Source organism: Balaenoptera musculus, chromosome 8 (assembly GCF_009873245.2).
Source record: "Balaenoptera musculus isolate JJ_BM4_2016_0621 chromosome 8, mBalMus1.pri.v3, whole genome shotgun sequence".
Classification (NCBI taxonomy): domain Eukaryota; kingdom Metazoa; phylum Chordata; class Mammalia; order Artiodactyla; family Balaenopteridae; genus Balaenoptera; species Balaenoptera musculus.
The window spans coordinates 6,619,222-6,631,513 of record NC_045792.1 but is presented as its reverse complement, the minus strand read 5'-3'; positions in this window follow the sequence as shown (position 1 = coordinate 6,631,513).

Genomic DNA, 12,292 nt, shown 5'->3' with positions numbered 1-12,292 from the left:
GGAAACAAAAACCTAGAATTGTTTGAACTGGAATCTCTATATATTTTACCCTTCTCCATCTTGTTATCCAAGATTGAACAAGTCCTGATGTTGAAGAAAACGTGTCCTGAAAGAAATGAGTCGCAAGTGCAGGAAGTTTAACAATTGCTGGATTTGCATAGAACTCTAGGCGATCTCGGTATGAAGAGGCACACATGCTGGGGATGTTGTGAATGGTTTCAAGATCATCCTCAGTTTCAAAATTTGCATGCATCTCCTCTTGGGCGTTCACCTCACTGGGATCTGTGACCACCTGAGTCGGTAACCCGCCAGCAGGTAACAATGCGGTCCTGGCTGATGGAAATGGTGGCTTCGCCCTCTACTGTGCAAAAATCTGCTGGGCTCAAATTAGTTTCTGCACAAGTATAAACAATGAGCCTGTCATCCCGACCCTTCAGGCTAATGTAAGGTCTAAAAGGTCTAAAACTTCCTTATCACCCCTGCAAAGTGTTTTCTGTGACGAAAAAAGAAAGTGTGTTTACTTCCCTTTGAGAATCATTCTTTTCCCATATTGAAGGCCAGGGGTCATCTGCAGGGTGGCAGTGAAGCATGGGCAGGTTGAATGGCCACCAGGAAGAGGCCTGCCAGGCTACTGGCACAAGGCTTCCTGTGCACTGGGTCAGATCCAGAACAAGGTGTCACCCTCTCTTGTTGTCTGTATGGATAGATTCATTCTGAGGGGCTTATGCACAGTGACATTAGATACAATATCATTTCACAGCCAAGTCCCAGGCTCAGCACAGATTTTCTGTTCATCTCATCAGCAAATTACACACCCACACCACCCCTGGTTTTCTCTTGTCCAGACTTGGATGTTGGACCACCCCCTCCCACCTCCTTGTTCGGCAATTCTTGCAGGTGAGAGTGAAAGCAGCAAGGGGCCCCTCAAATACCTGAGGCGGCAATAGGATGGCTTCCCAGGTGTTCCAGCATCTTCCTGCCTGACCCAAGCCTGGCTGATGACTCCTTCTGGGAACTGACTGAACCCAGCAGAGGGGCTCAACCAGGGTGTGGACTGCAGGGCAGGAGGAAATAGCATTGGGAACGGTGATTGAAAAATGGCCACATAAAAGAATTGCATTTTCTTGATAGGATGAGAGAGTAAAGACCAGGAACCAGAAACAGGTTGGTGCCAAGGAGCGGACTTGGAAGATAAGTCTGGCCAAGAATAAAATTGGGTGTCCATTTGAGAACCAGGAAAAATAAGTTCTGATGAGACAGAATGGTGATTGGGAGGGAGATAATGGAGGAAGGGGCATTTTTGGAGCCCAGACGATTCAGCGTAGCTCCCACTGGTGAAACGTGGCCGCCATCCCTTCTCTCCCCACACCCCCTTCCTCGGCTCCAGCCACACTGAAGGCCTTTCTGCCTTGCGGCCCATCACCCCCACCCCTGTCAGCTCTTCACGTCCTCTCTTCTCTCCTCCTAGAACATTCTAAGCCCAGCCTCGTGACTTGGCTACTCATCATCTTCATTTCAGTCACTGGCCTAACTGTCACTTCCTCTAGAAGCTTCCCTGACCACGATTCCCTCCTCAGTTTTAGTTAGACGTGTCCTTCGTGTGCCCTCCTAACTCCTATACCTTTTCCGTCCCAGCACTTGTCAGATCTCTCTCTTTTTTAAATTTATTTTATTGAAGCATAGTTGATTTATAATGTAGTGTTGATTTCTGCTGTACAGCAAAGTGATTCAGTTATACATCTATATACATTCTTTTTCCTATTCTTTTCCATTATGATTTATCACAGGATACTGAATAGTTTGTCAGGTCTCTTTGCAATTGTTTCTTCAGGGTTATTCTCCCCCAGTAGACTGTAAGGGCCAAGAAAGCAAGGGGCCATGTCTGTATTGATTCTGGCCCCTCCAGTACCTAGACAAGTTCTTACCATCAGTAAATTGCAAACACATTTTTATGTATTCTTATGAGGCACTTTCTTTCCCCTGCCCTAAAGAGGGTGTCAAACATGGTTTCAGACAAGAACGATCAACTTTATCACTATACATGATCCCTCTATTGTCCAAAGGAGTTAGTCTTGTCTCCTCAACAGACCCTTGAGGACAGAAACTGTGTGTTCTATTCATCTTTCCCTCTCCCTCTGTAGGCTGGTTCCTTCCACAAAGTCCAGCAGAGTGCTGGGCCTACAGTAGCTGCTCAATAAAAAAGTGTTATTTGATTGCAATGCTTAGCTATCAGAGAGGAGGTATTATCTCTGCTTTAAGGGATAAAACAATTTGCTTCAAACTTGTCTGAGTGTTTGGAATCAGACAAGAGTCCTTTTTAAAATGGGAAAATAAGACTTTAATAAGTTCTATTAAAAAAGAAAAGGGGATCTCACCCTCTTTCTTTCCCTACAGAAGATGAAGCAGGCATTTCATTCAGTTGGAGATGCCGTCTGTAGCAAATAACCCTTGGGATTTGAGAGGGATTATTTGGCCACTGGAGGGCTCTTACACTTTTCCATGTAATGCAATTGAAACCTATTCAGAATGACTAAATAATTAATGCCACCTTGTACCAAGTGTGCTCTCCAGTTCCTATCACATTTTTTTTGAAAATGCAGAATTTCAGGAAGACCAGACTTAATTTACTGTGTGTTTTGCTTCTTCAACAAAAACATGAGATGAATAATTTCCCCACATCATGGCTTTACATTTCCCCATAAATAGGGCATCTGTTAACATGGATTATTATATGCAATGCTAAAGTGATTAGGCTCAAACACTCACCCAAAAAGCTAACTTTTTTTTTTTTTTTTTTTTGACATCTTTATTGAAGTATAATTGCCTTACAATAGTGTGTTAGCTTCTGCTTTATAACAAAGTGAATCAGTTATACATATACAATAGGTTCCCATTTCTCTTCCCTCTTGCATCTCCCTCCCTCCCACCCTCCCCATCCCACCCCTCTAGGTGGTCACAAAGCACCGAGTTGATCTCCCTGTGCTATGCGGCTGCTTCCCACTAGCTATCTATTTTACATTTGGTAGTGTATATATGTCCATGACACTCTCTTACCCTGTCCCATCTCACCCCACCCCCTCCCCATATCCTCAAGTCCATTCTCTAGTAGGTCTGTGTCTTTATTCCCGTCTTGCCACTAGGTTCTTCATGGCCTCAAAAAGCTAACTTTTTAAAACGAATGACTCATAAAAAAATGAGAATGAGAATCAAGAGAGAACAAATATTAAGGGAAAAGTCTGAAAGGGTGAGAAGTTAGGAGTAAGCTTGGCACTTTGGAGTCAGAGGATGAATACGAATTACTCAACAATATATCGTGGGCCTACTATGGGTCAAGCACCACCCTAGCTACTAGGCATACAAATAACAGCTAATAATAGTAACAGTAGCAGCCTACCCCACTAAGGGTCAGGATTTTGTCTTGTTTACAACTAATCCTAGAACCCTAGATCAGGATCCTGACCTGCAGTAGTTATGCAATAATATTAACTATACAGGGAATGTTTAATGAACACCTCATATATGCCTTAGATTATTTTAAGAACTTTACATATGCTGTAGTTTTTAATCCTCACAATAACATAAGGCCAGTAGTAGTACTCTCCCTATTTTACAGATGAGGAAACTGAAGCCAAACAGGATTAAGTTGCCTGATATCACTAGAGATGGAATGAAAATCCAAATCTGTCTGACATCAAGTCTTATACAAAAATGTGCTCCCAATCATTAAGCTCTATAAAGGTGATATTCCTGCAATCTGGGTGTTCACACCTAGTGACAGAAATAAATGTGCAAGCAAGTAGTCAAAATAAAAGTAATAACATTGGAGAAAGACACTTCTGTTGTATGACTTATCTGCCTAGAGGTCTCTGGAAAAGTCTCACGTAGGAGTGAAAATTTGATCAGGTTCAGAAAAATGATGTGAAGTAAAGCCACAGCTGATCCCCAAAAGACGTGTCGCATGGGTGCGATGTAGGCCTTTGTTGTCATGGTCATTTGGGACGATTTGTTACTAGACAACAACCTATCTTATTCTTACTGCTGAAGTGTGATAAGAAGGCTTCTTTCAAAGTGTAATAAAGAGCAACTATATATACTTTTAACTGTTTGAAGTATAACATACACATTGCATAGTGCATGTAGCAAGGTGTACAGCTAAATGAATCTTCATAAACTGAACACAGAACAAGAAACAGAATTATACCTGCATCCCCGTAACCTCTCTAACGCCTTATATTAGTTTCTTAGGGCTGCTGTAACAGATTACCAAAACCTGGCTGGCTTGAAACAACAATAATTTATTCCCTCATGGTTCTGGAGGCTGAAGTCAAGGTGTCAGCATGGTTAGTTTCTTCTGAGGCTCCAAGGGGGAATCCGTTCCATGCCTCTCTCCTGGCTTCTGGTGCTGGTCAGCAACCCCTGGCATTGCCTGGTGTATAGATGCATCACTCCAACCTCTGCTCCACCTTCACGTGGCCTTCTCTTCTGTGTGTCTCAAATCCCCCTCTCCTTTCTAGGAACACCAGCCATTGGATTTAGGGCCACACTAATCCAGGATGATCTCATCTTGAGATCCTTAACTAGATTACATCTCCAGAGACCCCATTTCCAAATAAGCTGGAATTCACAAGTGTCAGGGGTAAGGGCGTGGACATGCTTTTCTGGGAGGCACCGTTTAACCCACTTCAGTCCCCTTTTAGTCGCACCTTCCCCAAGGGCAACACTGTCAACAGTGTCCTGGTTCTTAATAGCTTTGCCTTTTTTTGTTTGTTTTTTACTTTACATAAAAGGAATCATAGAATTTGTACTATTTGTACTTGGCTTCTTTTTCTCAAAATTATACTTGTGAGATTCATTCATATTATTGCATACAGCTCTAGAAAATGTATTATCATTGTTGTATAGTATTTCCTTGTGTGAATATAACATAATTTATCCATTACACCGTTACAGGTATTTTGGTAGTTTTCTTTGGTGCTATTCCAAATAACACTGCTCTGACATCTTTGTACGTTTTTTTTAGGTGAGCTTATATATAGATTTATGTTGGGTATATACTCAGGAGAGAAATTGCTAGGTCACAGGTTATGCAGTGATCAGCTTTAGTAGAACTGCCAAACAGTTTTCCAGTGATGAGAGGGATGCAGAGGGGATGGAGGAGAGAACCATGAGTTGTGACTACAGACTCTGGCAGTTCCTGAATGTGGTTTGTGGGAGAAAGGGAGTTTGTCAATGATGACTTACTTATTTCCAATATCTCTAGGAGACTGTGTCCAGAGCAGTGGTACTAGGGTGGACTTAACTTGCCATTTTCATGCCTACACTCTGGGTGGGGTGTGTTTGGGTTAAAATGTGTGCTGTCTTGGCTGAATTTGTCATACGGCTTTGCTCTGGGCCAATGAAAATTTCTTATCACCAACCTGTGCCTCTGTCAGCATTGGACAGAGAGCCCTGAGGCCACCTGGAAAGGTGTCCTCACCTCTGTATTTCTACACATCAGGAAGGAGAGAAAAGTGAATCTAGATTCATTCAACCAACATTGAAGAACTCACTATAAAACCTCAGCCAAGTGTTATTTTGATCACGAGTGTAAGGGCATTAGGGCGGTCTGGAGAAGGAAGCACTTGATCTGACTAGGGGTGTCAGGGAAGACGGTGGTGGGGAACATTTCTACTGGGTTTTGAAAGATGAGTAGGAGTTCTCAGGAGGAGAAAGAGTTGGGGAATTGAGGCTGGGGAGAGGACTTGGGTGATGGTCAGGGAGGTAGAAGGTCATTCCCAGCAGAGGAAATAGCATATGCGAAGACACCAAGGAATGAAAAATAATAGCCACAAGGTATTGTGCTCTTCCTGCTTACCAAGCCCCGTGCTAAGAATTGGATCTAGGCTTACTCATTGGATCCTCTCTCCAACCCATCAAAGTGAGTGCACTTATTATTTTCATTTTGCAGATGAAAAACACTAAAGCTGAAAGAGGTCAAGCTATTCAACCCAAGGTCACACAGCTGGAGATAGGGGAGGAGTTCTAACCCCAGGGCTCAGGATTTGAATCACTGTGAGCTCTCCTACCTCTGAGAAGGAAGTAGGGAATGGTGTGGACACTAATGCAGGCAGCTTACATCTTGCTCACAATGATGTCATAGCAGGTAAACCCTTCATCCTCAGCCATGAAGCCTGGCAACAGATCATTTTCCAAAATCCTCTTCCAATCCATGCCCAGAGAAATAGGAGTGACAGATTAAGACTTTGAAAAATGCTGGCGACATCTACCTATGTTGGTTCATGAGAATAAAAATATTCCTTCTTGACCCCCTCGTTTAACCCCTTCTCCTAGGCTCAGCACCCCTCGATTTTGCCTCTGTTCCATTTTGTTTTTCTCTTTGAAGATGCTTCAGGTCTCAAGTTCAGCTTAATCCGACTGCTAGATGTATTATTCATTTCTACGCTTTAATGATGTGATAAGGTTTCTAGAAATAGGAAAAGGCTCATTAAACTGTCATTTGAATATAGATCACACCTAAATTCTAAGGAAGACAAAGTCTGCCAGCCGGGGATGCATTTGCCTTCCCAACACAGCTCTCTGAAAACTTGGAAGGCAGGAAGAAGCCTTTCAAATACAAGATCTTCCAGATTATCATGTGTTCATGATTTATTCTGTAATGAAGGATAACTCATGAACGGAATGAGGATTCAGGGAGACGGCGAATTAATACTGTCCAAATGAAGAAGGAATCGGGCTGTCAGACACGGGGAGATGTGTGTTTTGCCCCTGTCTGTGATCAGTGGTTTGGTCAGGCAGAGGCTCTATTTGAGGGCCAGGAATATGTAGGGCATTTAATTTGACTCACGTGGCTTAGAACACGATGTCATCCCTGGCTGCAGAAATTGATTTGAGAATACAACTTGCCTGCAGCTTTTCCCCTCTGTTTGTCTTTAGGTTTGAGAAGATGCTAAAAAATGCAAGAGTGCAAGAGAATCCAGTGCCAGATGCTGGTGAAGCTGGGAATTCCTCCCTCTTACAATCTATAGGGCACCTGAGAGTAACGAGTTAGCCTATATTGAAACTTGCTTTGTACCAGACCCTGGTCTAAGCACTCAACTCACATTTTCTCATCTGTTTCTCCTCCAACTTTATGAGATAGGTCAGGTTCACCTTTAGATGCAGAGAAGAGAGTCCTCTACCTGGACTCCCTGCTTTAGTGCACCTCTTTTGGCTCTCCTCCAGGTGTGCCCCTCCCCAGAGGGTAAGAAGCTGCTCTATGAGGACAAGAGGTCATATCTACCAGGCACCTGGGACCCTGGTTTCCTTCCCTAATATCCCTGAGTTAAACTGAGTTTCCGAGCAGGTCTTGTACCTGGGTCTGTTCCTGCTGGCAGGCTGTGTTCACGGTGTGATCCGGGTGCCGAATCCAGGGCTGGCCTCTGCGTGGCTGATGGACACAGGGAGCGTTTTGTGTGGGCTGGACCATCAGCAAACTTACTTCCATGTGACTTGCAGTGTGGACAGAGCCAGGGGTGGGACGGGAAGGGGAGGAGAGTGAGCCAAGAGCAGAAGCTGGGTTCACGGTCTCCCTTCCAGCATCTCACTTCAGCAAGGACCTCTTTGGAATCTGAGAATTCTGAACTTAGACCTTGCGCTTCCGAGTCATTGTAAACATGCATTTGTCAAGGTAGGAGGATAAGACATGTTTTCTGTAGAGATTTATTAGCTTAGTTTTTACTTTTGAATATTTTGACGTATGCTTTAGAAGTTGCCATTTGTACTTTTCCTCTGGACCCTAAAAATGTTAGGGGTGGGCTCTACGTAGGGATGTGAATATCCGTATTTTTTGAATGGAAAATGGAGAGTTTAGTCACTTGCTAGTAAGTGCTGAAGTCAGAATTTCGACCCAGGCAGTCTTACTTCAGGGTCTATGCACTCAACCAATATCTGGTTCTTCCTCTTGAGGGGTGGGCACCCTGGGGAAGTGCCAAGTCCACTAATATCCTGATGGGATTAGAGCCATTAGACAAACATTTTCAGCCTTCCTCTCCTGCCATGTTTCAGGAGAAGTGGAATGTCCTCTGAGGCCTCTGGTAGGTGAGTAGAGTGTGTTCATGAGAGGGAATGTGGTGAGGGGAGAACCAGAGATACTAGAGGCAGGAAAACCTGTTTAAACCACTTTATCAGTGTCCTTGCCAAAAAACTATAACCTGACTTTAATTATGGGGAAACAGACAAATCTGGCAAATCCAGAATGGAGGACGTGATGGACATATTCCTAAGGTGGACCCCAGATCCTTCTGTTGCGCATTCCCTGTGTAATCACCTGCATTGGAGGGGGCAGGGCCTGTGGATGATGGACAGTCCCTCCCTTGATTATTTACATACAGTTGGCCCTTGGTACCCATGGGTTTCGGATGCGGAACCGGTGAATATGAAGGGCCAACTGCACTAGACAATTTTATGTAAGCCCATTTATAAGGTACTTAAGCATTTGTGAATTTGGGGGGTCCTAGAACCAATCCCCCTTGAATACTGAAGGCCCACTGTATATGGCAAAAGTGAAAGAATTTTGCTGATGGAATTGAAGTACCTAATCAGTTGACTTTTAGACAATTACTTGGAAGAAAATTCTGCTCGGTGGACCTTACTCAATCAGTAGGAAAAGCTTAAATAAGGGCTTAGCCCTCTCCCTGCGGAGAGAAGCAGCAGCAGACATTCTCCTTTTAGCCTTGAAGAAGGAAACTGCTGTGTGGTAGAGAGGGCAAGTGGCAGATGGTGGCCTTTAGGACCTGAGAGCCTCAGAGCAACAACTGCAAGGAACTGAAATCTTCTAACAACCAGTGAGCTAGGAAGGAAAACCTGAGCATCAGATGAGATCTCAGCCCCGGACAACACCTCCATTTCATCCTGGTGAAACTCGGAGCAGAAAACCAAGTAACCAAGCCCAGACACTTGACCCATGGAAACTGGAAGGCAGGGAAGGTGTTATTTTAAGCTGCTAAATTTATGGTAATTTGTTTCATGTCGACAAGAAACTAATACAAGGAACATTTTACAAGGCAACAAGTTGGTACCCTTCAAAAAATCATTATCCTAAAAAGCAACAGACATAAAGGTAGGGGGAGGATTCTAGTTTAAGAGCAGCTAGAGAGCAAAGAAATGACAACAAAGAACAACAATAATAAAGAAACCCCTCTGGGCTGGCAGTGATTTATGAAAGTTTATTCACACTGAGTTTTGGGAACTCGCTTTTTGTTTTCCTTCTTTTTGAACATCCTTTTCCTTACAGAGATCTCTACTCTGTGTTTTGAGCGGAGGTTAGAACTTATGGCTTTGATCTTCACAGTGTCCCATCACGCATGGGGACAGTTACTTGAAACTGATTACACTGTCCATTAGCTATAGATAGGTGACCTCCATCTCCAGCAGCTGCTGGAGGGCTGGGACTTAACGGCAGTGGTGGGGTCATGAGAAGAAATGTAAGTAGCCCGCCCTCATCCTCCTCTCCCACAGCTCTGAAGGTTTGGCAGGTGGGGGTCTGAGCTGCTTCGACAAATTTACAGTGACAGCACAATATATTTGGATAAGGACACTATTTTTGCAACAAGGAATGTGTGCTCAGGAAGCCCCAGATCAAGTTTGTCTGCAGTCATTTCCCCACTTACAGGACCCTACTCCCCACCTAGCCTGCTGTCTTTTTCAGGGAGGAGAAAGCACCTGAAAATGGAATTTACTTTAAGATATGAATGATTTTTTTTTGGCCTTGCCGTGCGGTATGCGGAGGGATCTTAGTTCCCGACCAGGGATGGAACCCACGCTCCCTGCAGTGGAAGCGCAGAGTTTTAACCACTGGACCGCCAGGGAAGTCCCCCACACTGCTATATTTAAAATGGATAACTAACAAGGACCTACTGTATAGCACAGGGAAATCTGCTCAATATTATGTAACAACCTAAATGGGAAAAGAATTTGAAAAAGAATAGATACTTGTGTATGTATAACTGAATCACTTTGCTGTACACCTGAAACTAACACAACATTGTTAATCAACTCTAATATAAAATAAAAAGTTAAGGGGCTTGCCTGGTGGCGCAGTGGTTGAGAATCTGCCTGCCAATGCAGGGGACACGGGTTCGAGCCCTGGTCTGGGAAGATCCCACATGCCGCGGAGCAACTAGGCCTGTGAGCCACAATTACTGAGCCTGCGCGTCTGGAACCTGTGCTCCGCAACAAGAGAGGCCGCGATAGTGAGAGGCCTGCGCACCGCGATGAAGAGTGGCCCCCGCTTGCCGCAATTGGAGGAAGCCCTCGCGCAGAAACGGGGACCCAACACAGCCAAAAATAAATAAATAAATTTATTTTAAAAATAAATAAATAAATAAAATAAAAAGTTAAAAAAAAAAGATATGAATCACTTTTCTATGGACCCAATTGTGTCCCCCGCAAATTCATATATTGAAGCCCTAACCCCCAATGTGATTGTATTTTAGGAGGTAATTAAGGGTCCTGATTGGATAGGCTCGGTGTCCTTATAAGAAGGTGGGGGGGAGAGCTCCCACTCTCTGCACGCATGCACTGAGAAAAGGCCATGTGAGGACAGTGAGAAGGCGGCCATCTGCAGCCCACAGAGAGAACTCTCACCGGACACTGACCCTGCTAGCACCTTGATCCTTGACTTTACAGCCTCTAGAAATGTGAGAAAACACATTTCTGTTGTTTCAGCCTCCCAAGCTGTGGTATTTTGTTATGGCAGCTTGAGCTGACCGATATAGACCTTGAAATGGGGTTTTTGCATTACAAAAAAAGACTACTGGGTGAGCCCAATGCTTAATCCACATGAAAATCTCTCTAATGGTGAAATTTCAGTCTTTGTGACAACTTGGTATTGGAAGTCTATTTGAATATCTCCAGAGAGTTCTAATTATTTTAGAGGCAGGGTTTATTAGAGGAATTGCACACACACAGCACCAAAATAGCTGGATGGCAAACACATTAATTGAGATAGAAAAGATTTGTGGATACAAGTATATTTCATTCATTCATTCATTCATTCAATAAGTGGGTATTAATCATCATAAACTAAGGGTATATAGCAAGTATGGCATTTTTCTAGGCAACACGAGCAGGCAAAGACATACAATGTCCTGTCTTTGAAGGGGTTCCAGACGTGCATAAACTCAAGACCATGCACCTGCTGCTTTTTAAATGCCTAAAATGAATCTGGCCCTGTGTTAACGTGACTTCTCTTAGATTTGCTCCTTTATATAGCCAGTCAAGGTGTATACAATCACTTCCATTTTATGTGTTCTACTGTCCCAGAGAATTTCAGTAACTTCCCCCATCACACAGACAGAACCAAGGCTTGTTAGCTTTCTAATATGGATAATACATTAATCATGAATAAGGTAGTGTCTGATTAGCCATGCCCCTGAAACAGAGAAATAGGCTATAAAATGTTAGAGAAATTCAGGATTAGATATTGGAGCTAATAGTCAGGGAAAGCTTCATGGAGAAAGTGGCGTTAAACTGAATTTATTATATAGAGGAAGCGGAAATGTGAGGGAAGACAAACTAGGTCATTAAAAAGGGCTAAGCAAGGAGCCAGTGATGGGTATAAGCTAAATGGGGGCAGTGAGACACCCAAACTGGCCACAACAGTAAAGATTCATTTAGTAGAGTAACCAGAGTCTATTTGAAAAAGGAAGTGGTGAGAGGAGGAATTTGGGGTGGAGACGTTCTGGAGGCCACTGGCCAGCCTCCGAGCTAGTGTCTAATCCAGGCACTAGCTGGTGGGAGCCCACGTCAGGGTGGAGAGGGAAGGGCAGTGAGGGGTGAGTCATCACATTATTGCCAGGGGAGGATGGTGGGTTCTGATCTGCCACCCAGTCTTTCTGAGAGGAGGGGAAAAGGGATGAGTGTTTTTAAGGATGAAGATGAAGATGATGATGATATGGGAGGGATGATGTGTAGTCAGCAGTTGGTACCATGCCCCGTAGGAAGTATTGTTATGGGCAAACTCAAAACAACAGCTCTGTGAGACAGACACTGTCAACACCTCCAGCTGACCGAAGAGAAACTGGTTCCAAGAGGTTAAGTCATTTGTCCAAGTTCCCACCGCCTGCAAGTGGCAGGAACAGGATCTGAGCCCAGATGGTTGAGCGAAGACACAGAGCTGAACGCGTGGAGATGCCCCCAGCTGAGAGATGCCAAACGTGGGCGGGTCTTCGGGCTTTCCCTCTGTATTTGCCTTCCTACGGTCCACGCCAGATGGGCTGGCTGCGGTGAATACGCAGAAAATATCCAGGCGCTT